The sequence below is a fragment of the Danio rerio genome, chromosome 2 (assembly GCF_049306965.1).
Source record: "Danio rerio strain Tuebingen ecotype United States chromosome 2, GRCz12tu, whole genome shotgun sequence".
Lineage (NCBI taxonomy): Eukaryota > Metazoa > Chordata > Actinopteri > Cypriniformes > Danionidae > Danio > Danio rerio.
This window is the reverse complement of record NC_133177.1, coordinates 62548096-62575947: the sequence shown is the minus strand read 5'-3', so window position 1 is coordinate 62575947 and position 27852 is coordinate 62548096. Positions and strand designations below refer to the sequence as shown.

Sequence of the window (27852 nt, the reverse complement as noted above, 5' to 3'; positions counted from 1 at the left end):
TATATTGTGCAGAGTATATTTATAATGTTTTTATGCAAAGTATATATTTTGAAGAGGGGGGAAACAATAAATCGTTGTATGAGCGCTGTAATGTTTAAATAATTTACTATTTAAAACGCGTGAAGGTCATGTGACCATCAGGAAGAACGCAGCATCCCATTTCTCAAAGGACGCGTTCTCTGCCCTCGCGGTCTCCTGAGTTCGTTCTTCCGAGGACACCTGGCAAGACCGCTCTCCACAAGAACACAAGTCCGTTCTCTGCATTCTTGGAATTGAGACACAGCCCTTTTTTCTGAGGTGGTACTTGAGTTTGAGAAGCACTGCTGTACACAATATCATTGGTACTTGTTTCTTTTTAAATGGGTTTGTTTTGGTTGCCCTTCTTATTTAAAGCAGTTTCTAGTTCCATTTACCTTCTCGGATTATTCAGTTTGTTCCAAGAATTACAACAGAAACTGTCCGCAGGTCATTTCAATACAAAGCTCCTTTTGACTGGAATAATCTCCCCGTTTTAGATCAATAACACCCTCTAGACCAGGGGTCACCAATCTCGCTCCTGGAGGGCCGGTGTCCCTGCAGGGTTTAGCTGCAACTAGCCTCAACACACCTGCCTGGATGTTTCAAGTATACCTAGTTAGACCTTGATTAGCTTGTTCAGGTGTGTTTGATTAGGGTTGGAGCTAAAATGTGCAGGACACCGGCCCTCCAGGAACAAGTTTGGTGACCACTGCTCTAGACACTTTATCAGGACTGATTTATTGTCTTTTAGGCAACAACTTGTAATAAAAAAAGTTTTTATTTCCATAATATTTGCAGCCAGGTTTTAGTGAACTTGCAGTATTGTAAACACAGAACTTTAAGTTCTTATATGTAAAAAGGCCTTAATAGATGCAATGCCGTTCAGATATTCAAATATTTAAATATCTGACTATTGACACCAGCACAATGATCACAGTACTGAAGAGCCTCACAGCAGCTCGATCACCCGATGAGAGAGAGAGACACTTGTGATTAGTTTGTGAGATCAGCCAGCATTAGAGAGATCGGAGCATCCCTAGTAATATAGTTTGGTATATTTAACTTCAGCCCATGGCTCTCAATGATATTTGGTTTTTGGCCCTTTATGCAAAAAGGTTTGGGCACCCCTGCTATAGACCGTGAGAGTTGGTTCTGGTGTAGTGTGCTGCTTGTTTGTTTGTGTTGATGTGTTTTGATTTATTTGTTAGGGACCCCCTCAAAAAGGAGATGCTTCATCTCAAGGGTCTATCCTATTTAATACATTTAAGTTCAGATCATAAATTCCCCTGTAATTGTAGGGAGTGAGTGCAGTTTTACAGTTTAGTTGTAGAAGCTGCTGAATGTAGCTTCGGGCTCTCCAGCAAATGTCAACTCGTATTTACTCTATTATAACAACACAAAACTACACACTAGTGGACTCGCAAACACCCACGAGTGGCCCAAATCTCATTCTTGTGCACTATAACATGCCTTTGTAAAGTAGAAATTGTGTAAGTACACTAAATGTCAGGAGATGAGCAGTTTTCTGTATTTCATGATGTTTTTTTTATTGTTTATTTATACTTTTGAATTGCATTATGGGATCTTGGTCTTTTTTTCAACAACGTTTAACCTTGATATGTTGGAAAAAAGTGACTTTTATTAACATTTGTAATGATTTATAGTGATGCACTCACCGGCCACTTTATTAGGTACACCTGTCCAACTGCAAGTTACTTATCAGCCAATCACATGGCATCAGCTCACTGCATTTCAGCATGTAGACATGGTCAAGAGGATCTGCTGCAGGTCAGAGCGAGCATCTGAATGGGGAAGTTGCTGCCAGACGGGCTGCTCTGAGTATTTCAGAATCTGCTGATCTACTGAGATTTTCATGCACAACCATCTCTAGGGTTTACAGAGAATGCTCCGACAAAGAGGAAATATCCAGTGAGCGGCAGTTCTGTGGGCGCAAATGCCTTGCTGATGAGGCCAGAGGTCAGAGGAGAATGGCCAGACTGGTTCCAGCTGATAGAAAGGCAACAGTAACTCAAATAAGCACTCGTTACAACCGAGCTCTGCAGAAGAGCATCTCTGAACACACAACACGGCCAACCTTGAGGCGGATGGGCTACAGCAGCAGAAGAGCACACCGGGTGCCGCTCCTGTCAGCTAAGAACAGGAAACTGAGGCTACAATTCACACAGACTCACCAAAACTGGACAATAGAAGATTGGAGAAACGTTGCTGCTCTGATGAGTCTCCATTTCTGCTGACACATTCGGATGCTCGGCTCACAATTTGGCCTCAACAACATGAAAGCATGGATCATCCTGCCTTGTATCAGCGGTTCAGGCTGGTGGTGGTGGTGTAATGGTGTGGGGGAGATTTTCTTTGGGTCCATTAGTACCAATTGAGCATCAACGCCACAGCCTACCTGAGTATTGCTGCTGACCATGTCCATCCCTTTATGAGCACAGTGTCTCCATCTTCTGATGGCTACTTCCAGCAGGATAACACACCATGTCATAAAGCTCAATCATCTCAGACTGGTTTCTTGAACATGACGATGAGTTCACTGTACTCAAATGGCCTCCACAGTCACCAGAGCTCAATCCAATAGAGCAGCTTTGAGATGTGGTGGAACGGGAGATTGGCATCATGGATGTACAGCCGACAAATCTGCAGCAACTGTATGATGCTATCATGACAATATGGAGCAAAATCTCTGAGGAATATTTCCTGTAGCTTGCTGAATCTTACGCCACCAAGGATTAAGGCAGTTCTGAGAGCAAAATGGGGTCCAACCCAGTACTAGTAAGGTGTACCTAATAAAGTGGCCGGTGAGTGAGATTACGCTACAGAAACCTTGTAATAAACTGCAGCACATTTTCTCTTGTTTAACAGACTTATTTATTTAGGCATTATTTATTATGCATTATATTATTTCAAATGTCTGAAATGTCAATAAAAATTACTGTTAAACTGACAGAGCAGAGATCAACATCCCATAATGCTATTCACAACCATAAATAAACACAAAAACCCATACGGAAATTGATCATTAACAGATATTTCTTACAGCTGTAGAAATGAACATACTTTTTTCCTCTCCGAGCTAATTGGATGCAATAAAGTAGGCAAATCATTCAGAAAGATGGGGAAAAGGGTGTGTTGTCAAAGCTGTAGGAGCGTGGTTGAGTATGTTAGCCACGCCCACTACCTGAGACTGACATAATCTAAATCTGCGTCTCAAATGGCACACTATACACTCATGCACTATGTACTTATACACTTACACACTCAACAGCACAGTAAATGTATGTAGTGTCGTCCCAAATGCAGCACTGATGTTTTTTACTAAGCGGAAATTCAAGCTGTTTCCCTGATGACGTTTACGGTAGCAAAATCAGTGAAATAAACAGAGGTGGAAAGAGTACCTGAAAACCATACTTGAGTAAAAGTACAGATACCTTACTGTAAAAGTTACTCCATTACAAGTTACAAGTCACCAATTCCAATAAGACTTGATTAAAAGTATTAAACAACCCAGTCTCATTCTGAAAACGTAGTCCAGCGGACGTTTCTGGAGACCGCGAAATACGGGAGGTACGTATTTGTGCAGTTGTTGTTTTTGCGAATCCGCGAGAGGCCGCTGTGTGCGCTTTATCGTATCTCGAATGTCTCTCGCGAGTGCCGTTCGTGCCCACCCTGTTCTCGCGTCAACCCACCAGAGGCCGCTGTCTGACTGACCGAATGATTGACTGTGCGACTGGCCAATCAGCTGACCCGCCCTCCTCCTTCCCTGAACCCAACCAGTTTTAGCGATTGACCCGCCCGCCCGCTCACTTCCCTAAACCCGAGCAACAATTTAGCCGTCTAGAAAAAGAAAAGCCCTCAACTGGTTTTTTCACCACCTTTTCGGATTTCACCACGTTCTCACCCTGTTATTCACTCGTTCACTTTATTCTTTGGATTCTGTTTTTGTCTTACCTGATTTCTGAAACCGCTTTTTACGGTTTAATTAAGTTGTTTAGGGAAAATAAACGTAACACTTGTAATATTAAATTATTACAGAGTAGATGGATGGACAATATACCAGGACAAAAAATTTACGGTCAATTCGTTTATTCCTCTTACGAGGAGAAGAAAAATGAAGCCAGCAAAAGAGAGGCTTACATGTGTGCGCTTTGTACAATGTATATATAATAAGAAGAAGAAGAAAAAAGAAATACTATCAAAAGTTTTAGAGGAAAAAGGAACTAGAGTGGTGCCAAAGCAAAGAACTAAACAAAACCAAAAGCTAAACTAGAACACAAGATCCCCCTCTAAACTTACTAATAAAAATCAAAATGTGAAAAAGAAACCGAAATCTTCAGCGTTTGCGACGCCACACCTAAACTCCCTGAAATAGTAAACAAAAATACAAAATGTGGCGCTCACCCACTTACCTAGTGTTTCTGAACATTGGAGTTACCTACGGGCAAAATGTATGTCGCGCGACTTACGATAAAGTTCCCTTTTCCCCAAAAAGGAATGATCAACTCTTTAACCATGACCTAATTTACATCGATGTAATTATTCAGAAACACAGAACAAAGCATACATTATGAACAGCAGCGAGCGAACACAAACCAACACACACACACATAGCACTCTGAAAAACAAGGCGTGCCGGTCGAATTTAAAGTCCACGGAACGAAGTCCAATTGGTCCACGAGGAAACTCCCTAATAAGGAGTAACAGGCTCGGGATCCAATCAGCAGGTACCTAGCAGAGAAAAAGTAGCAGAACAAAAGGTGATAGGACGAGACAAAGAGCGAATGACAGACAAGGAGATGTGAAGGGAGACAAGCAAAACAGAGAGGGAGAAGGCACAAAAATACAAACTCCCACGGACCGTAACACCGCTCTTCCCCGGACTCGAACCCGAACGCCTTTGTCAACTTCTCTTCTCTGCATCTGAAGACAAACTGATTGCAGCGGGAAAGCCCTCCACACGGAGGTAAGCGGTCAGCTGGTAAGCGCAAAAGGGAACAGCGTCACACCCCGCATAGCGTTCGCTTAAAAAATTAAATGCAGCCATACATACCTCCCGGGACGTAATTCGCGGTCTCCAGAAACTTCCACGGGACTACATTTAATGAACCTGGGTTGGTATTAAAGTATCCAATTTTAAAAGAACTTAAGTATTTTAATCATACTGAATGTAGGCTCAAAGAACACCAAGAAGGGTTTTATTTCCTAAAAATAGAACAAAAAGTCTCAGTCAAACTCAAATGTTCAAAAAAAAGGCACAATTTAAAAAAAAAATGTAGTAAAACGTAAAAAAAATCAGAGCTGACTTTCATGTGATTTACCTCTCAGTCTCAGAGGGGGCCAATACTTTTATTTTGAGGAGTTTTTTAATTGATTAGGATGCTTTCTCTGTATTAAACTTAAACAAAGAGGAGCCGTTTTATTTTTCAACTTCGTAAACTACATATAAATTCAATGAAAAATACATCACAAACTCACAGCTAAATGCACCTGATGCACAATGTAAAATTTCAGTGATACATTTAGTCACGTTGCACAAAAAAAGCTAAAACAGTCATGTCATGTCGCAGTGCTTTTTGCCATATCAGTAGCTGTATTAACTTTTGTTAACATTGTGCTTACAATACCATTGTAAAGTCAGACGTAATTGACTAAATTCACATTCAATTAACATTAAATAGACTCTTAGCTCGATGTGTTTTTTCAAATTTGACGAGACATTATTAAAAGCACTTATTTTGGGTGTTCGTGGCAAACAAAGTGCATCCTGTAAGAGCCATTCTGCATATCGGCGAATGAGAACTTTTCTTTCAGATAAGGCCATGGATGGTCATCAGTGCTGGCACTGCTTGATGTGCCGACTTCTGCTTCATCACTGGCTGCAGCCATGTCGCTAATTAAACACCTGGCATTAGGCAAGCTGCTGATTCATATTCACGTGATTTAGCTTATAAATTGCATACAGTACCTTCAGCAGCCTGCAGATGGCGATATCGCCTCGTCCGCCCAACAAATTAGCCGTGGTAGATAAAGATGCAGACTTGTCGCGCATCAGAATGTAACGAGTAACAGTAAGCGTCCGTTTAAATGTACTGGAGTAAAGAGTACATATATTCAATCAGAAATGTAGTCACAGAGAGTAAAAGTTGCTTTTATTTTTAATACTCAGTATAAGTACAAAGTAGCCAAAACATACTTAAGTAAAGAAGTCGATTTACTTAAGTACTTTACACCACTGGAAATAAATGACCAAACTATCAAATAATACCTGCCATGAGTATAACCGCATTCACCATCGGGAGGCGCTATAAACACTCTCGTAGGGGAATTTTGCTTTCACCATCTAAAATAAATAAAGTTATCCAGCATGTGCGCCCCATAGCTCCGCCCCTTGAGCAAACCTGCGGTTGTTGAGTGCGTGGCTGCGTCTGAAACCGCCTACTACTCAGTAGGTTCTGCATTTGAATTTAAGTGTACTACTCGGCCGTTAGAAAAGTACCTTATTTACAGTATGAATGTGAAAGTATGAATGGAATTCGGACGTACTACATCTTCCATTTTGTCATGGTCACGTGATCTACTTGCGTCAATTGCGTTGCTTCCATTCATGTATTCTCTCGCGGGGCATCATGGGATAGCGCAGCATGCATGGGATGCGCACTCCAGAATCTCGCCGGAAGTAGTAAGTCATCCGGATACTTCTCGCATACTGATTTTCGAATTCTATCAATTCAGACATACTACTCCGCTCGCATACTGATTTTAGCGTACTATATAGTATGGAAGTATGCGGTTTCAGACACAGCCCTGTCCATCATAACACATTTCATTTAACCGGCTGAATGAGTGCATCATCCGGGTAATCAAGGGTGCTTTCACATCTGTAGTTCACTTCATTTGGTCCAGACCAAGCGCAATAAATGATTCAGTGTTGCATTTTCTGCCGTCTTTGGGTGGTTTTTACACCACACTGCTGGCTTTGGTCCGAACCAGTTGAAACGAACCAAAATGCAGTCATGTGACAAAATCCACATCTCTCATTGGCCAGATGTTGTTGAACGTATTTCCTAAACTGCTTATTGATTGGTCAGAATTCACGTGCGGGAAAATGCCAGTGAACTCCTGCAGGTAAACAAAACCTTTTACTCTGGAGGGTTGACTGCGCTGACTGACTGTATCTCTGCTTTAGACAAACTATACATTTCGAGAATAAAGCGCGGCCGCGGCTGGAAAAAGTGTTTAATGCATCACTCGTCACTTCCGGAGGAGACGTGAATTAATTTAGCTAAACTGCAACATGTTCATCTTGCGGAAATATTACCCATGATCCATCAACTCATGCTTTCCCCTCTCTCTCTGTTGGTAAAGCGCTGTTAACAAATATTTCTCCTCCATATCCCATAATGCAGGGGTTGCCAAACTTTTCAGCCCGCGACCCCCAAAATGACAATGCCAGTGACTCGTGACCCCCAATATTCTCTGAGGTGGTGGTTATAAATACAGAAACCTTGTATGCAATGACACACACACACCAATAGACCCAAGTCTATTTATATATGTCAGTGCTGTAAATGGGCTAGAAAGTTTAACCTGCTGTTATAAAATCAATCTGCTGCATCTGACAGTATTGCTGTGCCTTTAGTATAACGTAATTACCTGAGAAGTCGCAATCCAATAGAACTATTAACTATAAGCTACTATAGTAACTATATAGTTTATCGTAACTATAAACGACTATTTTTTTCTCTTAAGTAGGTTATTGATAAAATACAGTAAGTCTTAAGGTTTAATAAAAATGTATTGATTTTTGAAAATCACCAGGCGACCCCCCCTTCATTGTCCCGCGACCCCTCGGGGGTCCCGACCTCCACTTTGAGAAACTCTGCCATAATGCACAGCGCATCGGCCTACGGCAGCTGGATTAGTCCAAAAGGCGCAGCACTTTTTGTGGTTGGGCCTGTTTTAGTACGGATCATATTCCCACCACAAACGAACCGCTCCAGGGTTCATTTGAAAGCAAACAGAGTCCACCTCTTCAAGCAGGTCTCGGTACGCTTATTTGGTCCGCTTTTAGTGCGCACTCGAGTACGATTGCTTGGAAACAAACTCTAGTGCGATTCAATCGAACTAAATAAGGCAGGTGTGAAAGCACCCTAAAGTGCACTTATTATTTTTATTTATTATTTTGTTTGTTTTCAGTGTGAACGCACTAACTTGCACTATTTATACCACAAAATGGTGTAGAATAGTGCATAGGGATGCGATTTGGGACGCAGCCTAAGAATTGAACTGAAAACAAACAGGAAGTGCATTTTCAGATTTCAATAAAATATTATGAGGACAAACTATTGATTTGTTCTTAATGATTTGCACAGATTAATTGTTCAGCACAAAACTAGCACTGTGAGACACGACATCAATATGGTTAGATTGGACTTCATTATAGTCAGAATCAAAACAATTGTAAACTGATCTTCAACAGCAATCAGCAAACGTGTCGCGTCTTCAACTTGAGCATTAGAAAACTTGACAAAATCATCAGCAGGTTTAGTTTTAATGCCTTTAAATCCCAGCGCTTCTTAAAGCAGCTCCACCCGGGGAGTCTCCATCTGTCAAAGGCTGAGATTGAGCATTTATTGTGTGGTGAATCACAGACGCTCTCTGTTATTATCAGCACATGCATTCAGCTCTCTATAGGCTTTACAACTGACCGCAGATCATTCCAGGACCACCGCGACTTAAAAACAGACCTTTTATTTGTGTGTGTGAGGATGCATGTGCTTTAGATCTGGATTTAGTGTTGTTGTATTTATATACAGTGACCACAAGGGAATAAAAACAGACTTATGCACAGCTGAAGTCAAAATTTCCTTTGTGAGTATTCCCCAAATGATGTTGAACAGATTGAGGAATTTCTCACAGTATTTCCTCTAGTATTTGTTTGGTAACACTTTACAATAAGGTTCATTAGTTAATGCATTTACTAACATGAACTAATCATGAACAACACTTGTTCAGCATTTATTAATCATATTTGAGCATTTACTAATGCATTATTTAAATCCAAGTGCATGCTTGTTGACATTAGTAAATGCACCATGAGTTAACATGAACTCACAATGAACTACTGTATTTTCATTAACTAACGTTAACTAACATGAACAAATACTGTAGTAAATGTGTTGTTCATTGTTTGTTCATGTTAGTAAATGCATTAATTAACATTAACTAATGAACCTTATTGTAAAGTATGACCGTTTGTTCTTCTGGAGAAAGTCTTATTTGTTTCATTTGGGCTAGAATAAAAGCAGTTTTTAATTGTTTTAAAGTCATTTTAAGGTCAATATTATTCTCCCCTTCAGCAATATTAGTGTTGGATTGTCTCCAGAACAAACCACTGTTATACAATGACTTGCCTAATTACCCTAACTTTACCCTAATTACCCTAGTGAAGCCTTTAAAAGTCACTTTAAGCTGAACACTAGTGTCTTGATTAACATCTAGTCAGATATTATGTGCTGTCATCATGACAAAGAGAAAATAAATCAGTTATTAGATATTCACAAGACAACAAATATCAATAATAACTTACAACACAGGGCTGTAGCTAGCCTGGTGGACCCTTTTGCAGTTATTAGCCTCATTTTCTATTTAACTATTAGGTTTAAATACTTTAAGCACTATTATTTTGCAGGATTGGCTTGTCAGATGGTCATCAACCACACTTTTTGAGGTACCAAAAACATTTACTAAAGATTTAGGAAAAAAAAAAAAAAAGAGAATAATACTTATTTTTCAAATGCAGATTTATTACACCATTTATCATCAGAAAAAGGATGCTGTTACCAGCCTATAGTAATTTATTAGGCCATCATAAACTGGTCAGCTTATTCAACTTTCTTCAGTCACGCTAAAACAACAGCCAAAAGAGGATTCCATCTTAGAGCCTTCTCCGATGGTGGTTTTCACAATTAATTATGACATGGCAGTCAAAATAGCAGAAATGAGCCTTGTTTTTTTTTTTTTTTATTCAACTCAACTCACTTTATTTCTATAGCACTTTCACAAATCACAATGGATTACCAAAGTGCTGTACATAAAATCAAATAAAAAAGCATGTAAAATATACATAAAACCAAAATACATAAACTCATATCACATGATTAAAAGCTAAAGAAAATAAGTGTGTTTTCAGTGACCTCTGAAACGACTCGAAAGTTTGAGCTGTTCTTACAAAGAGTGGGAGATTGTTTCAGAGTCTTGGAGCTGCTACTGAGAAAGCTCTATCCCCTCGACATTTTAAGCGTGATCTAGGAACTTGCAAATAGAGACGATCCATAGAGTGAAGAGATCTCACAGGTTGGTGCATAATAATTAGCTCAGAGATTTACTCAGGGGCCAGGCCGTGGAGGGATTTAAAAACATACAACAGAACTTTGTACTGAATTCTAAACTGGATTGGCAGCCAGTGTAGGGAAACAAGTACAGGTGTAATGTGCTCTCGTTTTTTTGTGCCTGTTAAAAGCCTGGCAGCTGCGTTCTGGACCAGCTGCAGTCGCGAGAGAGAGGCTTGACTCACACCCAGATACAATGCGTTGCAATAGTCCAGACGAGAAGAAATAAAAGCATGCACAACTTTCTCCAAATCACTGAAAGAGAGGATAGGCTTTAGCTTGGCAATATATCTAAAATAGAAAAAACTATTTTTGACAACCGCATTAATTTCCCGATCAAATTTTAGCTCAGAGTCAAAGATGACACCAAGACTCTTTACTGAGGACTTTACTCTTTACTTTTATTGCATAATTGTCAGGAACAATTATACAACACAATACAAAATATGAAACACGCAAAAAAAAAAAAAAATACAACAATGGTAAGTCAACAAAAAACAAAAATAAATCAAAATAAATGAAATTACACAAAGTCTAGTGTACAGCATTTATACATCCAATGATATTAGTAATTGACAGGGGATGCAAAAAAAGTGTGATAATAATTGATGCATTTCTCATATTCTTTGTTTTTCAACAATTTTACTGTAGAAATAATTTCAAACTCTAAACTAATTTTTTCTAAACTGATTTAGAAAATTTCTGTTTGTGTATATAAAACTGCCAATAAAATAAAGAGATTAACAATATATTCAAGACATTTGTTGGATTTGTTTTCTTAATAAAAATAATATCTTTGAATGTAAAATAATAACTAAGTTTTGTCCTTTTAAAAATATATTTGGCTAGATCTTTCCAGAAATTCTTTACAATGCTGCATTCAAAAAAACAGATGGCAAAGGCTTTCCTAATCCACATTGCAGAAACCACAGAAATCCTCCATTTCAATGCACTTTAATGAAAACGATTTTACTGGGTAAATTGTATGTAATATTTTAAAATGCATTTCCTTAACTTTATTATTAATAGAATATTTGAAGGGATTTAACTATAATAGAGTTCCAGAAAAAAAATTGCCTCTAGGAGTAATTTTATTTTGCTTCTGAAAAATATTACGAATATGTTTGTTAGTGCATTTTTTATCAGTCAACTCAACACCTTCTAAATAGTTTTGGGTTTACAGCAGATAGAGGATTATAGCAAATATGATTTTTAGCGAGTTTAATAATTTTTACAGGGATAGATTTAATAATTGAATTAAATTCTCTAATCAATATTGGGAGGAATGAGCTTGTGTATGGGACAAATTATGGACCTATGTCTACTTTCGAACCTCTTTCGAACCACCCGAACCCCCAGAGACTTGTTTACAAAAGCCTTAATTAAACGGGGGATATTTTAAATCCCTGCATTTGTGGATGGCATGCGTAGTAATATAAATGACAATATAAAATTTTGCATAATTTTCATCTCTCGCCTAAGCATGTGCGTCATTACGCTCGGTGCGTCGTCCAGTGACGTAATTTTGAATCGTCCCGCCCCCGCTTTTGAGCTCCAGAGAGGCGGATAGAAGAGCTCCGCTTAGCCGCTGACAGACGCTCCACTGCCGGCCACAGACTCTACCGCGCCGCCTACGGTAAGCTCCAGCCTCTGGGCTGATTTCTTACCATTATAAACGCATTTGAGTGTTTTAGTTCGTTTAGATTATCGCGTAAATGTATGACTGAATGTTCGGGATGACATAAATCTGTGTGTTTATGTTCGCTTCAGTGGCGTTTGTGTAGAAAGGACGCAACATCTGTGCGTAACACATTATACATCCAAATAACGCTATAATTCAGTATATTAACGCAGCGAACGCTTAATGTTAGCAATGTTTTATAGTCATATTTGATCTTAAACACTGATTTCTGCGCTGACAAACACAAGACGCGTCGGATAATACTACACATTCGCTGACAGATGCCAAGCTTGAGGTTTTAATGTAGATATTTTATTAATATTCTTTAATAAATATTTATAATATACTAGTATTCAGCTTAAAGTGAAATTTAAAGACATAACTGTGTTAATTAAGCAAGACATTGGACAAGAGTGATTTATAGCCAATGAATAAATAAATAAGGGGGCTAATAATATTGACCACAGCAGTTTTTACAATAAGAAAATAATAAAATATATATAAATAATTATTTTATTAAAATGTGAATTATATTTTTGGCATTTGTTTATCGCGTTTTGATTTGTGGAGCAAATTGACACTTAATTAACATTACCATAGCTAAGTCCACACTACGTTAATGTTGTATTGTTCTGTGTAAAATTTATATTCATTATATAAGTTTATACCTCGTGGCAGCTGAGCGCTTGATACTGATTGGCTGATGAGAATTCTCAGGTGTGCCATTATTTTCTGATTAAAGCACAGATAAAGTAGTTCTGGCAGGTTTTGATCATTAACCGTTTCTATATGTATAGACCGTTTTGAGGTATGTAAACAAAAACAATGGAATCAACGTATTTCCTATTTTACATTTTTAATTTCTGTTGACCGTATTCTTTAATGCAGAAGTGCGCTTGTTTTGGTCATTGCTAGGCCCACATGGAATCTGCGCGTGCAGATTTTTAGCCCATCATTAATTCTCTATATTTACTTGAGTAAATGTATAAATCTGAATTTATTCAGTTTTTATTCAGTAATTTATTACGTTTTATTTCATTTATTAAGGTTTTAGTTATGATACTCCCAAAATAATTCCGCAGAAATCCGCAGATTTTTACCAAAATTCTCAGCAGAAATAGCAAAAAACTTTCGCAGATTCCGTCTGGCCCTGGTGATTGCTTTACCTTCCAGTTCAGCTGTGGAAGAAATGACTAGGAATAGTAAACCGCAGAAAACAGTCAAAGTACCTGCTCTACAGAATAATATTATAATATAATGTATTATATAGTAATTAATAATATATTAAGCAGAACTATATAATAAGAAAATGTCAGTTTGCAACATCAAGCAGCATTACAAGCTGTTTAACATCTAAAAATGTATGGAACTGAATGAGAGCGGAAGTCTCCAGCCAAAAAGATTCAAATGGCTGCGCCTGCTCATTCCCGGTGAATAGCTCTAAAGAAGCCAAAAAGAGCCACACATTGATAAATAATGTTATGATCGCTGTTTTCACATTAGGTTATGATTAAATTGCCTCTTGTTACGGTTATGAAATAGTTCGATAAGCAGCAGGAAATATATACACACAGTTAAAGTCAGAATTATTAGCCCCCCTTTATTTTTATATTCTTTTTTTAAATATTTCCCAAGTGATGTCTAACAGAGCAAGGACATTTTCACAGTGTGTCTGATAATGTTTTTTCTTCTGGAGAAAGTCTTATTTGTTTTATTTCGGCTAGAATAAAAGCAGTTTTTAATTTTTTTAAACACCATTTTAAGCTCAATATTATTAGCCCCTTTAAGCTATATTTTTTTGATCATCATTATACAATAACTTGCCTAATTACCCTAACCTGCCTAGTTACCCTAATTACCCTAGTGAAGCCTTTACATGTCACTTTAAGCTGTATAGAAGTGTCTTGAAGAATATCTAGTCTAATATTATTTACTGTCATCATGACAAAGAGAAAATAAATCAGTTATTAGAGATGAGTTATTAACACTATTATGATTAGAAATGTGTTAAACAAATCTGCTCTCCGTTAAACAGAAATTTGGGGAAAAATAAACAAGCGATCTAATAATTCCGGGAGTCTAATAATTCTGACTTCAACTCTATATATATATATATATATATATATATATATATATATATATATATATATATATATATATATATATATATATATATATATATATATATATATATATATATATATACACACACTTTGAATGAGCAAACCAATGTTATGTCAACATTCTTGTTACAAGCAAGCTTTAGTAAAACCATTTTTCAAAGTTGTAAACAAACATTAAAACAGATTTTACACAAACTACGAACTTTATTTATGTCCATTTAAATGTTTTATTTTGTTCAGTGTGCGTCTTTGCACTGCTTTTTATACATAGACCAAGATGGCAGCACGTAAACATGGCAAGCCTCAGCGGCTCTCCATACTTAAAATTACTGTCTGGTTTCTAATCCAAATAGCTAAAGATTCCTGAATCAAGAAGCATTTTCTAAAGGGGTGAAAATAATTTCTTATTCTAGAAATACTATGGCAAAATAGGTGAATCTTTCCTTAAAATAAGAAATCTGCTAATAGGGTAAGTAATACAGTTGAATTCAGAATTATTAGCCCCCCTGTTTATTTTTTTTCCCCAATTTCTGTTCTGTTCTGGGAAGATTGTTTCAGCACATTTCTAAGCATAATAGTTTTGAAAACTTATTTCTAATAACTGATTTATTTTCTCTTTGTCATGATGACAGTAAATAATATTAGACTAGATATTCTTCAAGACACTTCTATACAGCTTAAAGTGACATTTAAAGGCTTCACTAGGGTAATTAGGTAACTAGGCAGGTTAGGGTAATTAGGCAAGTTATTGTATAATGATGGTTTGTTCTGTAGACTAACGAAAGAAAAATTAGCTTAAAGGGGCTAATAATATTGTCCCAAAAATGTTTTTTAAAAAATTAAAATCTGCTTTTATTCTAGCCGAAATAAAACAAATAAGACTTTCTCCAGAACAACAAATATTATCAGACATACTGTGAACATTTCATTGCTCTGTTAAAAATCATTTGGGAAATATTTAAAAAAAGAAAATAAAAATCAAAAGGAGGCGAATAATTCTGACTTCAACTGTATTTTGTAATTTCAAAGAGAAAACAAGAATATTTAGCTTGCCTTAAGCAGAAATGCACTTCACTTTGACTTATTATTTCCAAAAACAACACAATATCATTAGCTCATCTAAAAAGTGCTTCTTGATTTAGGAATCTTTAGATAGTTGGACTGGAGACGAGTAATGTTTTAACAGTGTGTACATGGTAAACAACAATTAGCTACTCAAGTCCTTGGAACTGTTGACTTAATATTTATAATTATGCACATAGTTCATTTACTTAACTTTAAGGCAAGTGGTCTACTCGGCTTTTAAAAATTTCAGCTGTATGCTGTAAAAGCAGTGGGTTTACTCTTTTTCATTTGTTTTATTTTTAAAGTGAAGTCAACTAGTCGCTTTTTACAGTGTCACTTGTAAAACGTCTCACTGATTAGCGAGCTGTTGTTCACCGTATAGTTTATTTACAATGTAAAGTTCTCCAGTTACAAAGCTGTCAAATAACTGAAGCATGGAATGTGAAAACACAGAGAGACTCTGCTCCTGCATTCCTGCAGGCGTCTGCAGAATGTGCCTGATTGTAAATCAATATTCTCTATTGATCTTGAAGACTTGAGGATGAGGACTTTGGAAAAATGTTCTCCAATTTGATGTACATCAGTTAAAGAGCTGTAAATTCATGGAGTAAAGAATGTCTGAGTGCTGATTGTAAGGCCTGTCGCAATAATCAATATATCCACTTATCACGCAATACATTTTTAGTGATGCAAAGTACAGTTTAAGTCTAAATTATTCGCCCTCCTGTTAAATTTCAATTGTTATTCCAATGTTTTTTCAAGTGTTTTAACTAATTTTTAAATATGATAGTTTCAATAGCTGATTTTCTTTATCTTTGCCATGATGACAGCACTTAATGTTTTACTACTTGTTTTGCAAGATACTAGTATTCAGCTTAAATTCAGCGTACATTTAAATGCTTAGCCAGGGTAAATAAGCAAGTCATTGGATAAGACTGCTTTATACTGTAGCCAATGAATACATAAATAAGGGGGCTTATTATTGACCACAGCAGTTTTTACATTAAGAAAATAATAAAAATGTATTCCAGCCAAAGTAAAAGGAAATCTAAATAACTTTGAGATTGAAAAGTTTTGAAAGTGTTTTGCAGGTATATAATCTGTTTAATCGCTAGCATAAAATGGTGTTAAAATGACAATCACTCATTACAGTTGTTTCTGTTTCATATTATAGATCATGAAAGTCCTAGTAATTGTTTATGAATCAGCGTTTAAAATCAGTGTAAAGCAAAAGTTGCAGAGACTTTTAGTTCAGTGTGTTGATGTACTTTCAATTAAAATGGAATATTGAGTAGGGGGCAGGGCTTTCATTTGCATAGCATTTGTAGCAAACTAACAGTAATAGGGGTGTGGCTAAGAATATGCAGATTACCAAAATAAACAATTATTTATTATTTATTTTTCCAGTAGATTAATTTGCTTACAGATTAATTGTTTACTTAAAGAATAACAATGTGCGCCAGCAAAATAAACATATTACATTTTGGTTTCACTTAACCACTACTTAAAGGGTGTCCTTAAAAAGTCCTAAAATATCTAAAATTGAAAAAAGTTTTAGGTCTTAAAGTCTTCAAATCACTCAAATATGGTGTTTTAGGTCTTAAATTAGTTTAAACAGGTCTTAATTGTTCATGTTAGGCTACGCAGTCAGGTCAACACCCATATAAACACCAATGAAACATCTCAAACATTTGGTGTTGATGTATTTAAGTTTTTTTATTGCAAAGAAATACAATCCACAACATCTTATAAACATTTTAACGGAAAAAAAATCTCCTAATTAACTATTTTAAATATGGATTAATAATCTTTCTTACAATAACATTTGTTTAATAGTTCTCCTTCATGTATCTGCTGAAGATACAGACCTGTACAGGCATAAATTTAGTTTATTATAGTTTTTAAAACTTGCAATTAAAAAATTAAACGTTGTGTTGAAAAGATTGCATGTGTACAACTTGAGTTTGCTTGTTGTGACACATTACCTAAAATAAATGCCTGAAATCACAGGTGCAAACAGCTCAATTGATTTGTTTTCATTAAATCACAAAAAGGTTCAAATTATGTGTGTAATTATCTAAAAAATATGTTACATATTAATAAATGTGGGGCGTCACAGTGGCGCAGTGGGTAGCACAATCGCCTCACAGCAGTAAGGTTGCTGGTTTGAGTCCCGGCTGGGTCAGGTGGTGTTTCTGTGTGGAGTTTGCATGTTCTCCCTGTGTTGGTGTGGGTTTGCTCCGGGTGCTCCGGTTTCCCCCAAAGTCCAAACACATGCGCTATAGGGGAACTGATCAACTAAACTGGTCGTAGTGTATGAGTGTGTATGGGTGTTTCCCAGTAATGGGTTGCAGCTGGAAGGGCATCCGCTGTGTAAAACATTTGCTGAATAATTTGGTGGTTCATTCCACTGTGGCGACTCGTGATTAATAAAGGGAAAAAATGAAAATGTAGCATATTGTGTTGTTGTCATGTCACTTCTCATGTGTGTTTGGTCGGGAGATGGAGTTTGTAGACTGAGACAAAGTTGTCGGCGATTCTTCCTGTTGAACCCTATTTCGTGTGAACCCCTTGTTGCCGATCAGTCTTGCAGTGGAACACAGCAGTGGCCGAATGCTAACCTAGATAGTCATGCAGTGTGAAAACATCTGTGATGCCACTGCTTTGAGAAACCTGCAATCTGAACTCTGCATTAGACATAATAAAATTGGAATTTGCTTTTGATGAAGCAAGAAGCCAGGCCATTAGAAAAATCCTTAGCGTTAGTTAGGGCTGGGTGATTTTTTTTGATTAATTTAAATTTACGTTTTGACGATGATTTAATTTTATATTAAATCGAAAAATCACAATTTCAAAAAAATATAAATTTTGATACATTGTAATGGCACCAATGCGCTTTGGTTCACTTTGTATGAAGCATGTCGCACACCAGAAGTGCCGCGCAGCACCACGCAGCGCCATGGATTTTAGAATTCTAAACAGGTTTCTATACTCTAGGGATGGGAAGATTAACCGATATGTATCGATACGCGGTCATGCGCGTGCACGATGCGAGTGCATCGGTAGAGCAGCAGAGGATGAATGAAATTTTGGAAGCAAATCGAGATGCATCGGTTTTTCCAAGATACAGCTTATATTTTTAATATAGAATGTATTTTTTATTTATTAACAAGTGTTGTCAACCTGTTTTTGGCGCATAATTTAATCGACCTACATAAATTATGCCTTAGCAACGGATTTGCGGATGTGTACACTTACACTACAACTCAGTGTATCAGGTGTGCGGATGAAGCTAGTGGAGCGCCCTCAGAAAGCGCGAGAAGCAAAACAAACATTTTATTCCTCTCTGAGTTTTAAATCTAAAGTATGGCAACATTAAGGATTTAAGGACGACTTGACAGGACAGATGCAATCTGCAAAATGTGCCGCGCATCTGTAAAATACGCGGGCAGTACGACTAATCTGAAATCTCACTTGAAGCGGCGCCACGGTGTTGTTGTGAAAGCATCTTCCAGTGTTCCTGCATCCCCGGCTTTCGCACTGCTTCAACTGTAGCTACAGTACCAGCTCCAAAAGTGGTGAGAAAAGCATTGCAAGTTTTTTTCCATGCGCTAAAGTTTTGTGCGCTCTACGCCAATAACGGATGTTATTGCATTGTTCATCTGCAAAGATATTCAGCCTAGTGTCACGGAGAACGAAGGTTTTAAACACCTCCTCCTGTTAATTTTTATTTAATTATATTTTTTATTAGCCTGTTGTTTAGAGTGACAGTGATGTTTCAAAGCAGCATAACACTGCTAGTTAACGACCTTAAGTTTTGAATAATCAGTGGCAAAATATCTTTGTAAAACTTGTTTTCATAGTTGAAAAGTTAAATAACAATTCTTGTTGTGCAATGCTAAACCTTTATGTTGAAAGAGTGCAAATATATATTTATTTTTTAATATATATTGCACTTATACATTCTGTTTATCTTGAAAATACTTCAATAATATGTGCTATATGTTCTAAAATGGCCCTCTACTGTAAACTGACACTCTGGCTCTGAGAGAAAAGCCAGTTTGTAAAAAAAGTCTTGGTTTTGCTTGGTTAATAAATAATCAAACTCATTCAATGGCACAGCATCCTCTTTCACATCATCTCATAAACTTGATCTAATTAGTTAGTGCTGAATTATCGCATTGTATCGTGATATGGGTGTGAATCGTATCGTGTTGCATCGCAATATGTCACAAATGTATCGCTAATATATCGGATCGTATTCTTTGTATCGAGATGCGTATCGGATCGGCTTTATAGCTTAGATGCCCAACCTTACTATACACACGCCGGCGCCATGATTGAGGACGCAGGTCATATTTCAGCTGCGCCACAGAGCGCCATCTGATTAGTGTCATGTTAAATATCGTGTGAATGTGCGCGTCTGGTGTGTGATACTTTAAACTGTCATGTGCGCGCCGTGTCGCGGCACTTCTGGTGTGCGATCTGCTTGACTGCCTGTTAAAGAGAGAGGTCATGTAGGATTTTACTTGTTGCATTAGTCTGAGTCACGTCTCTGTGTGGATTGTCAAGACATATTCTCTAAACAAGTCGATAAACTCAATCACAACATGTATGAAGGGCGTAAAAACCTGCCATGTGAAAAACCGCACCAATCTTAGTTCAAACTGCACTGATCTTTTGGTTTGAACACGAGCAGAGGTGAGGGCCTCTAGCAGTGAAAATGAAAGTAGCCGCCCCATGATGTCATTTAGCAGACCTAGTTGAAAACCAGACAGATCAGCCAGCATAATACAGAGAGTGGAGCAAAGCGCATCAAATGATCGATGTTTAAAAGGGGTAAAAAAGAAAAATAGATTAAGTATATTATTTATTATTAGACACACATCTGGTGCTTGTATTTGCTCCTGCTATACGTTCACAACTTTACACATTGGGTTAAATTAGGCTTTACAGTTTCCATGTTCAGTCCTTTTCCTCCACTGTATGTTTTTAAGAAAAAGGCAGCAGCTTTACAACCTGACATTCAATCAGAAGACAAAGCCGAGCTGACAGCCAATCTTTCCTAGGCTCAGCAAAACTTGCAAAAAAATCCCTCTGTATTCCTGCAAGTGCGATATTTACACAAACATTTCTTATTCAAATCTTCTGCAATGATATTTAACTCGTGAATTTGTTTTACATTTATTTACACCTCGTTGACCAATTTATGTATGGCATGGCCATTAAAAACACAATGTTCCTTAACCAGATGGGTTTTCAAGTTACTTATAAAGAGAGTGCTACTTCAGTCATGTTGCTGTAATGTTTTAAGTTGACTAGTCACACAATAAAAAAAAAATCCAAATCGTGAATCGGTCAAACTTTATTAAAAAACCTATTTTTTTTTTTTTTTGCCATATTGCCCATCCCTAGCGTTAGTCCTGTGTAAGTCCGAAATAATTTATTCATATCGGTCTTAAAAGGTCTTTCACCATTTGACTTGGTGAAACTTGTAGAAACCTTCAGTTAATCTAATACACATTTCGTTGGCTGTACTGATAACATTTAGCTTTATGTGTGAATAAGTGGATCATTTTCAGTGTCCTCTTCTTCTTAAAGCTCTGTGAATTGAATAATAAAGGGATTAAGTCGAAGGTGAACTCTGTGTGATCTGGTCACAGACGGCTCAGACGGTTTCTCCATTGCGGTTTTGATGTCGAGGAGCTTTAATCCTTTAAGAGGGTTTAAACCCATCTGTGCCTAGATAATGGACTGAGAGATAGCTGAAGTTTGGGTTTGTTTTTAAAGTTTTAAGCTTGATTAATCCCCTTTGGGGAAATGCGGCTTCACGTGTAACACAGTTAAGACACTTAACATAGTAATAATATTAGGGCTGCACAGTAAAATAGGACTTGTTTTGCTGCAATATATGTTGTCATATGAATATACCTGGTGACACAGTCACTCAGTGGTTAGAACTGTGTTCGAGTCCGGCTTGGTCAGTTGGTGTTTCTGTGTGGAGTTTGCATGTTCTCCCAGTGTTGGCGTAGGAGGGTTTCCTCCAGAGTCCAAACACATGCGCTAATGGAGAACTTATTAACTAAACTGAGCATAGTGTATGAGTGCATGTGTGAATGAGTGTGTATGGGTGATTTTTCAGTACTGGGTTGCAGCTGGAAGGGCATCCACTGTGTAAAACACATGCTGGAATAGTTGGTGGTTCATTCTGCTGTGGCGACCTCTGATGAATAAGGGAACAGGCTGAAGGGAAATGAATATATGACTATAATTTCAGCAGATGATATGAATAGTTCTATTTAGAAAGCTTTCGTTCATTTAAATCAGGAGTGGCCAACCGTGTTCCTGGAGATCCACCTTCCTGCTGATTTCAGTTGCTACTCATATCAAACACACCTGAACCAATTAATTAGGACCTGAACACCACGTGAAAATTACAGGCAGGTGTGCTTGATATGGGTTGCAACTGAAATCAGCAGAAAGGTAGATCTCCAGGAACACGGTTGGCCACCCCTCATTTAGATTGACTGAGATGACCAGGTATTTGTCTATGCAGTGCTTCTGCATCAAAAATACATATCCCAAAAAATGAAAAAAAAAAAAAAAAAAAAAAAAATATATATATATATATATATATATATATATATATATATATATATATATATATATATATATATATATATATATATACACACAGGGTTCAACACTAAGGATTTTTTCTACTAGGCCGATCGGGCCAGTGGTTCAGATTTTTACTTGCCCTGCCAAAATTTTCACTGGCCCCACCCACAAAAAAAAAAATAATTAAAAAAATGGATGTTAATAGCTATTTTTAGCTGCATATTTTAATTAATGTGTCAAAAATAAAATCTGTTATTCTACAATTTCAATACTTTAAAATTGTTATAAAAGTGTCATGCAAACAAAAAGAGCAGAGGAAAAATTGGTGGCTGACTTGTCAAACTGACGGCAAACTGTGCAAAACATGACTTCATTTTTTTTAGCGTGTTGTTCACACATAAATGTCTGCTTGCAAGACGTTAGAAACAGACATTTTCTTTTAGCCTTATAATTTGATGTTGCAGTTTCTTCGCTGTATTGGTTGTTACCAAGTTACGGAAAAAAATGCATGCTCAAAACATTAAATCTGAGAAGAGGAACTTGAAAGCAACATGGTGTTTACGACATCACAAAGAAGGTAGTGTTTAAAGACTTAAAAGAACAAACTTAAAATGCACGCAATTGACTAATAGTCACAGACTAATTAAATGTTAGAGACAAGGCAGCACTGTCCCAATCGGGCCAGTAATGATCCTGTCTACTGTCCCAAGTGTCTATCATGCTGGCCCTGGGCCACCGGGCAGTCCTTATTGTTGAGTACTGTATATATATATATATAAAGAAAATAACTAAACAGTGCTTAATGGTTTTCTGGAGAGTCCTAACAGCGTTCAAGAATGCATGTTAGCAGCTAATAGTAATTCTGGCTGATATCTGGCTTTATTTGCATTAAGGTCTGTTGATAATGCAGAGAACTGTTTTTAAAGTGAAGGTTTCTTGTGAAGATAAGGAGCAGAATGTGAACCAGATAAGTCCAGATGATTAAGAGCGTCATTACACTCATATTTGAATAATGCTGCGGTTTATTTTTGCCGCTGTAGTTTCTGTCTCTGGTGTTTTTAAAATGTAAATCCAGTCCGCCTTCGTGCATGTGAGCCTCATCCATTGGGCACCTAATGTTTTTCTGGAGCTATATTTAGCAGTGAGTGCACAGAATTCAGTTCCTCTGTGTTCTTCAGCTTTATCTCTTCATTATTATTATTTGTGATAATCAAATCAATAGTTGGATCACAAAACCATGTTGCAAGTGGTGGCACGGTGGCTCAATGGGTAGGACGATGGCCTCACAGCAAGAAGGTTGCTGGTTTATGTCCCGTCTGGGTCAGTTGGTGTTTCTGTGTGGAGTTTGGATGTTCTCCCCGTGTTGTTGTGGGTTTCCAGTCCAAACACGTGCGCTATAGGGGAATTGAACTAAATTGGCTGTAGTGTATGAGTGTGTTTGGGTGTTTCCCAGTACTGGGTTGCAGCTGGAAAGGCATCCACTGTTTAAAACATATGCTGGAATAGTTGATGGTTCATTCTGCTGTGGCGACCGCTGATAATGAAGGGACTAAGCTGAAGGAAAATTAATGAATGAACCATGTTGCACTAGTATATCTTTGTGTTTATAGTTACAGTATATGTTATATATTGATTTTTAGATTGTATGTCAAAATGATTAGTGTTAGTTATCAATAATTCGATATCGATATTTCCCCCTCTGATAACACACACAAAGGGAGAATGTCAATCAAAGTGTTTGTGCATCAAGTCTGATTAGAACAAACAATTAATTCATGTTGAGCATTAGAGACTGCTGGAGATATCCACACACTGCTGACACACACACACACACACATCTAGGTTTAAACCCCACATAAAAGTCATTTCTGCATAATATATCCCCTTTGAAGCAAGTGCTTCTTCTGCTGACGTCTCTCTGTTTTCCTTAATGTTGAGCAGATCTGCAGGGCCGTTCGCTCCGGTTATTCCTGCGCTGCAGTTTGACCTACATTTCAGCACAGGGCCATTAAAGTTCACAGAATCTCTCTGACAGAACGCAGTCATGTTTTTCCTGCGGTTTTACACCGCTGAGCTCCAGAAACACACACAGAATCAGAACTAGCGGAGTTTCCATCCATCCATTTTTAATGTGCATTTTGGAATATTGCATGGAAATGGATGATGGAAAATTAAAAGATGCACATGTATGCTAAAATGTGCATAACAAGCTGAAGTGCACAAGTTAGTGAGATAAACTTTCTATTAGATAAGAATAAATGCAGATAAACTCTGCTGTAAACACATTGTAATGATTGTAAGGGCGCAGGTAACGTCATTTTTCGAGAGACATTCAAATACACTGCAAAAAATTCTTTTCTTACTTAGATTTTTTGTCTTGTTTTTAGTCCAAATATCTAAAAATTCCTAAATCAAGAAGAATTTTTTAGACAAGCAAAACATATTGTCTTGTTTTGAGAAATAACATGCCAATATTAAGTGAGTTTTTCCTTAAAACAAGCAAAATAATCTGCCAATGGGGTGAGCAAATTAATCTTACGTCAAAAGAAAAAAAACAAGATTAATTTGTCTATAAAATGCTTCTTAAAACAAGAAATTTTAGATATTTAGACTAGAAACACGACAAAAAATCTAAGCAAGAAAAGCATTTTTTGCAGTGTACATCCCATGAGCTGCTTATGCGACGTCTATAAGTCATGTAAAACAATACATTGCAAACTGAAATAAATATAATTTGATTATATGGTTTTGAATTGGATGTTTTATGAGATTATTTAATTATTTTGCGTTTAATTAAAGGGCCATGAAACCCCCTCGTTTCAGCAGGGTGTTTTCACACCTCTTTGGAAAAAGTCAGAAAAGTGGGCGTGTCCAGCTCTGTTTAGGGGGGAGTGTCGGAGAAAGAAAAGTGGGATGGTGTAGGAGTGTCTATTTGGGCACGCGCGAGTTTCAGAATTAAAATACACACAGACACACACAGGAAAAAGTGATGGTGTTTAACCTACATGGACATCTGTAGACGAATTATTTGCCAAATTATTAAATGGTGGACTTTAACTGCAGTCTGGCTCTTTCATTCAGGGAATTCATTCATGTCCCTCGCGACAAACGAGATATTTGATTGGAGGAACTGCTCTAAGCGTGTATTTTTCATGCAATGTTTGATACCGCACGGCGAATGAGAGAAAAAAAAAAACCCTCCGCATTTCCCGGAAACTTAGATGCACACGGCAGGTAGCGTCAGAAAGCCGCGTGTGTTATTCCGGTCACTAAATGCGGTAAAAAACCCTACACGAGGTTAAAGTTTGGTTGTTGTGCTAACATGTTTACACTCTGTGCAATAGTTAGTTCGATACGAACAAACTGAATAAACAAAGAGCACTGGCCGCTCACTCACCAAATCTGTAGAGACAGGACAATCACCAGCAACTAGAGCCGCGTCTTTATTAAGAGGAGACTACAAGCGAATCCGGATCTCAGCGTTTGCAGATGAGAACAGCTCTCAGGTAAACAATAATCCTCCTTAGACACGTAAGTTATTGTTGTCGAGCGTCGCGTACACTGTTAATCCACACGTGACTCCAGCTGAGCTCTCACAGAGAGAAAATGAAAACAAAACTTCACTGCAGCAAACTATAAAAGCAACACTTCACGCTTGTTTTGCCAACACAACGTGGCGTCTCTGTCGTCTAAACACTGTGACAGTAATGAATATTAATGAAGTTGCACAATAGAGCGCGCTGATTGGTTTGAACAAAGCTTTACTCATGCATTAATGCAGCACACTGTAAGACGTAATAAGACTAACTCTGGCACAGATGTCCAGTCTACACGCTGGAATACACGCTATTATGTCATGACCGTGACGCAGCTTCAAAAATTTGTTTCAAACCGGAAGTACCAATTTGCTTGAAATAACGCAAAAACAACCAATTTACACTTTTTAGTGAAATATAGGTGTCCTAATAGTGTTTATAGCAGTGTGGGACACATATACCACTGTCAACAGCTCAACACATGTGTTCTGGTGTTTCGTGACCCTTTAAGAATTTAGAAAAATCACTAACAATTGCAACTTTTGTTAATTTTTGATCATGAAATCACAAAAAAACAGGCGGTCTGAGTCATTCATTCATTTTCTTGTCAGATTAGTCACTTTATTAATCCGAGTTCGCCACAGCGGAATGAACCGCCAACTTATCCAGCAAGTTTTTACGCAGCGGATGCCCTTCCAGCCGCAACCCATCTCTCGGAAACATTCACACACACGTTCTCACACACACTCAAACACTACGGACAATTTAGCCTACCCAATTCACCTGTACCGCATGTCTTTGGACTGTGGGGGAAACCGGAGCACCCGGAGGAAACCCACACGAAGGCAGGGAGAACATGCAAACTCCACACAGAAACACCAACTGAGCCGAGGTTCGAACCAGCGACCTTCTTGCTGTGAGGCGACAGCACTACCTACTGCGCCACTGCCTCGCCGGTCTGAGTTATGTTAATATCTAATATTATTTATTTAGGATGTGTGTATTCACTTTCTGATTTCAATGCCTGATTATCAAACTGTTCAAATGTCTACAGTGCATTAGGAAAGTATTGATAGCGCTTCACTTTTTCCACATGTTTTTATGTTACAGCCTTATTCCAAAATGGATTAAATTGATTGATTTCATCAACATTCTACACACAATCCCCCATAAAGACAATGTGAAGAAAGAGGTTTTGAAATTGTTGCAAATTTATTACAAATAAAAAAGCTGATAAATCAGATGTACATCAGTATTCACAGGCTCTAAACTGAGCTCAGGTTCATTCTGTCTCCACTGATCATTCTGGAGATGTCTCAGCAGCTTCATTGGAGTTCACCTGTTCTCAATTCAGCTGATGGACATGATCTGAAAAGGCTACACCTGTCTATATAAGCTCCCAGGGTTGATAGTGCATGTCAAAGCACAAACCAAGCATGAAGACAAAGGAACTGTCTGTAGACCTCAGAGACAGGATTGTCTGGAGGCACAAGGCTGGGGAAGGTGACAGAAACATTTCTGCTGCTCTGACAGCTCCAGTGAGCACAGCGGCCTCCATCATCCGTAAGTGGAAGATGTTTAACCAGCAGGACTCTTCCTAGAGCGGGCCGGACATCTAAGCTGAGTGATCGGGGAGAAGAGCCTCAGTCAGGGAGGTGATCAATAACCCGATGGTCACTCTGTCTGAGCTCCAGCGCTCTTCTGTGGAGAGAGGAGAACCTTAAAGAAGGACAACCATCTGTGCAGCAATCCACCAATCAGGCGTCTGTATGGTAGAGCGGGCAGACGGAAGACACTCCCCGCCTGGAGTTTGCCATCTGAAGGACTCTCAGAGCATCAGATATTAAACTCTCTGCTCTGATGAGACTCAAACTGAACTGTTTGGAGTGAACGCCAGGCGTTACGTGTGGAGAACAGCAGGCGGCGCTCATCAGCAGGCTAACAGCATCCCTACAGTGAAGCATGGTGGTGTTGGCATCATGCTGTGGGGAGGATGTGTTTCAGCAGCAGGAACTGGAAGACTAGTCAGGATAGAGGGAAAGATGAATACAGCGATGTACAGAGACATCCTGAATGAAGACCTGCACAAGAGTGCTCTCCACCTCAGACTGGGGCGACGCTTCATCTTCCAGCAGGACGATGACCCAAAGCACACCGCCAACATATCAATGGAGTGCCACAGCAACAACTCGCTGAGTGGCCCAGCCAGAACCCAGACCTAAATCCTATTGAACATCTCTCGAGAGATCTGAAGATGGCTGTACACCGTCACTTCCAATCCAGCCTGATAGAGCTTGAGAGGTCCTGCAAAGAGGAACGGGCAAACATTCCCAGAGACAGGTGTACAGAGCTTGTGGCGTCATATTCAGAAAGACTCGAGGCTGTAATCACTGCCA

General features: G+C 38.1%; 1 protein-coding gene across 51 annotated transcripts in view; it reads left to right on the top strand.

The window, feature by feature from the left end:
* Window positions 1-27852, top strand: part of epb41l3b (erythrocyte membrane protein band 4.1-like 3b) — a 127169-nt gene that overhangs the window by 16345 nt on the left and 82972 nt on the right. For 28 of the 51 annotated variants that reach the window (XM_073915419.1, XM_073915371.1, XM_073915409.1 and 25 more), the window contains exon 1: window positions 11995-12066. The exons of 22 other annotated variants lie outside the window; for them this stretch is intronic. The gene's annotated coding sequence lies outside the window, so the exon portion shown is untranslated. 51 annotated transcript variants of the gene reach the window in all.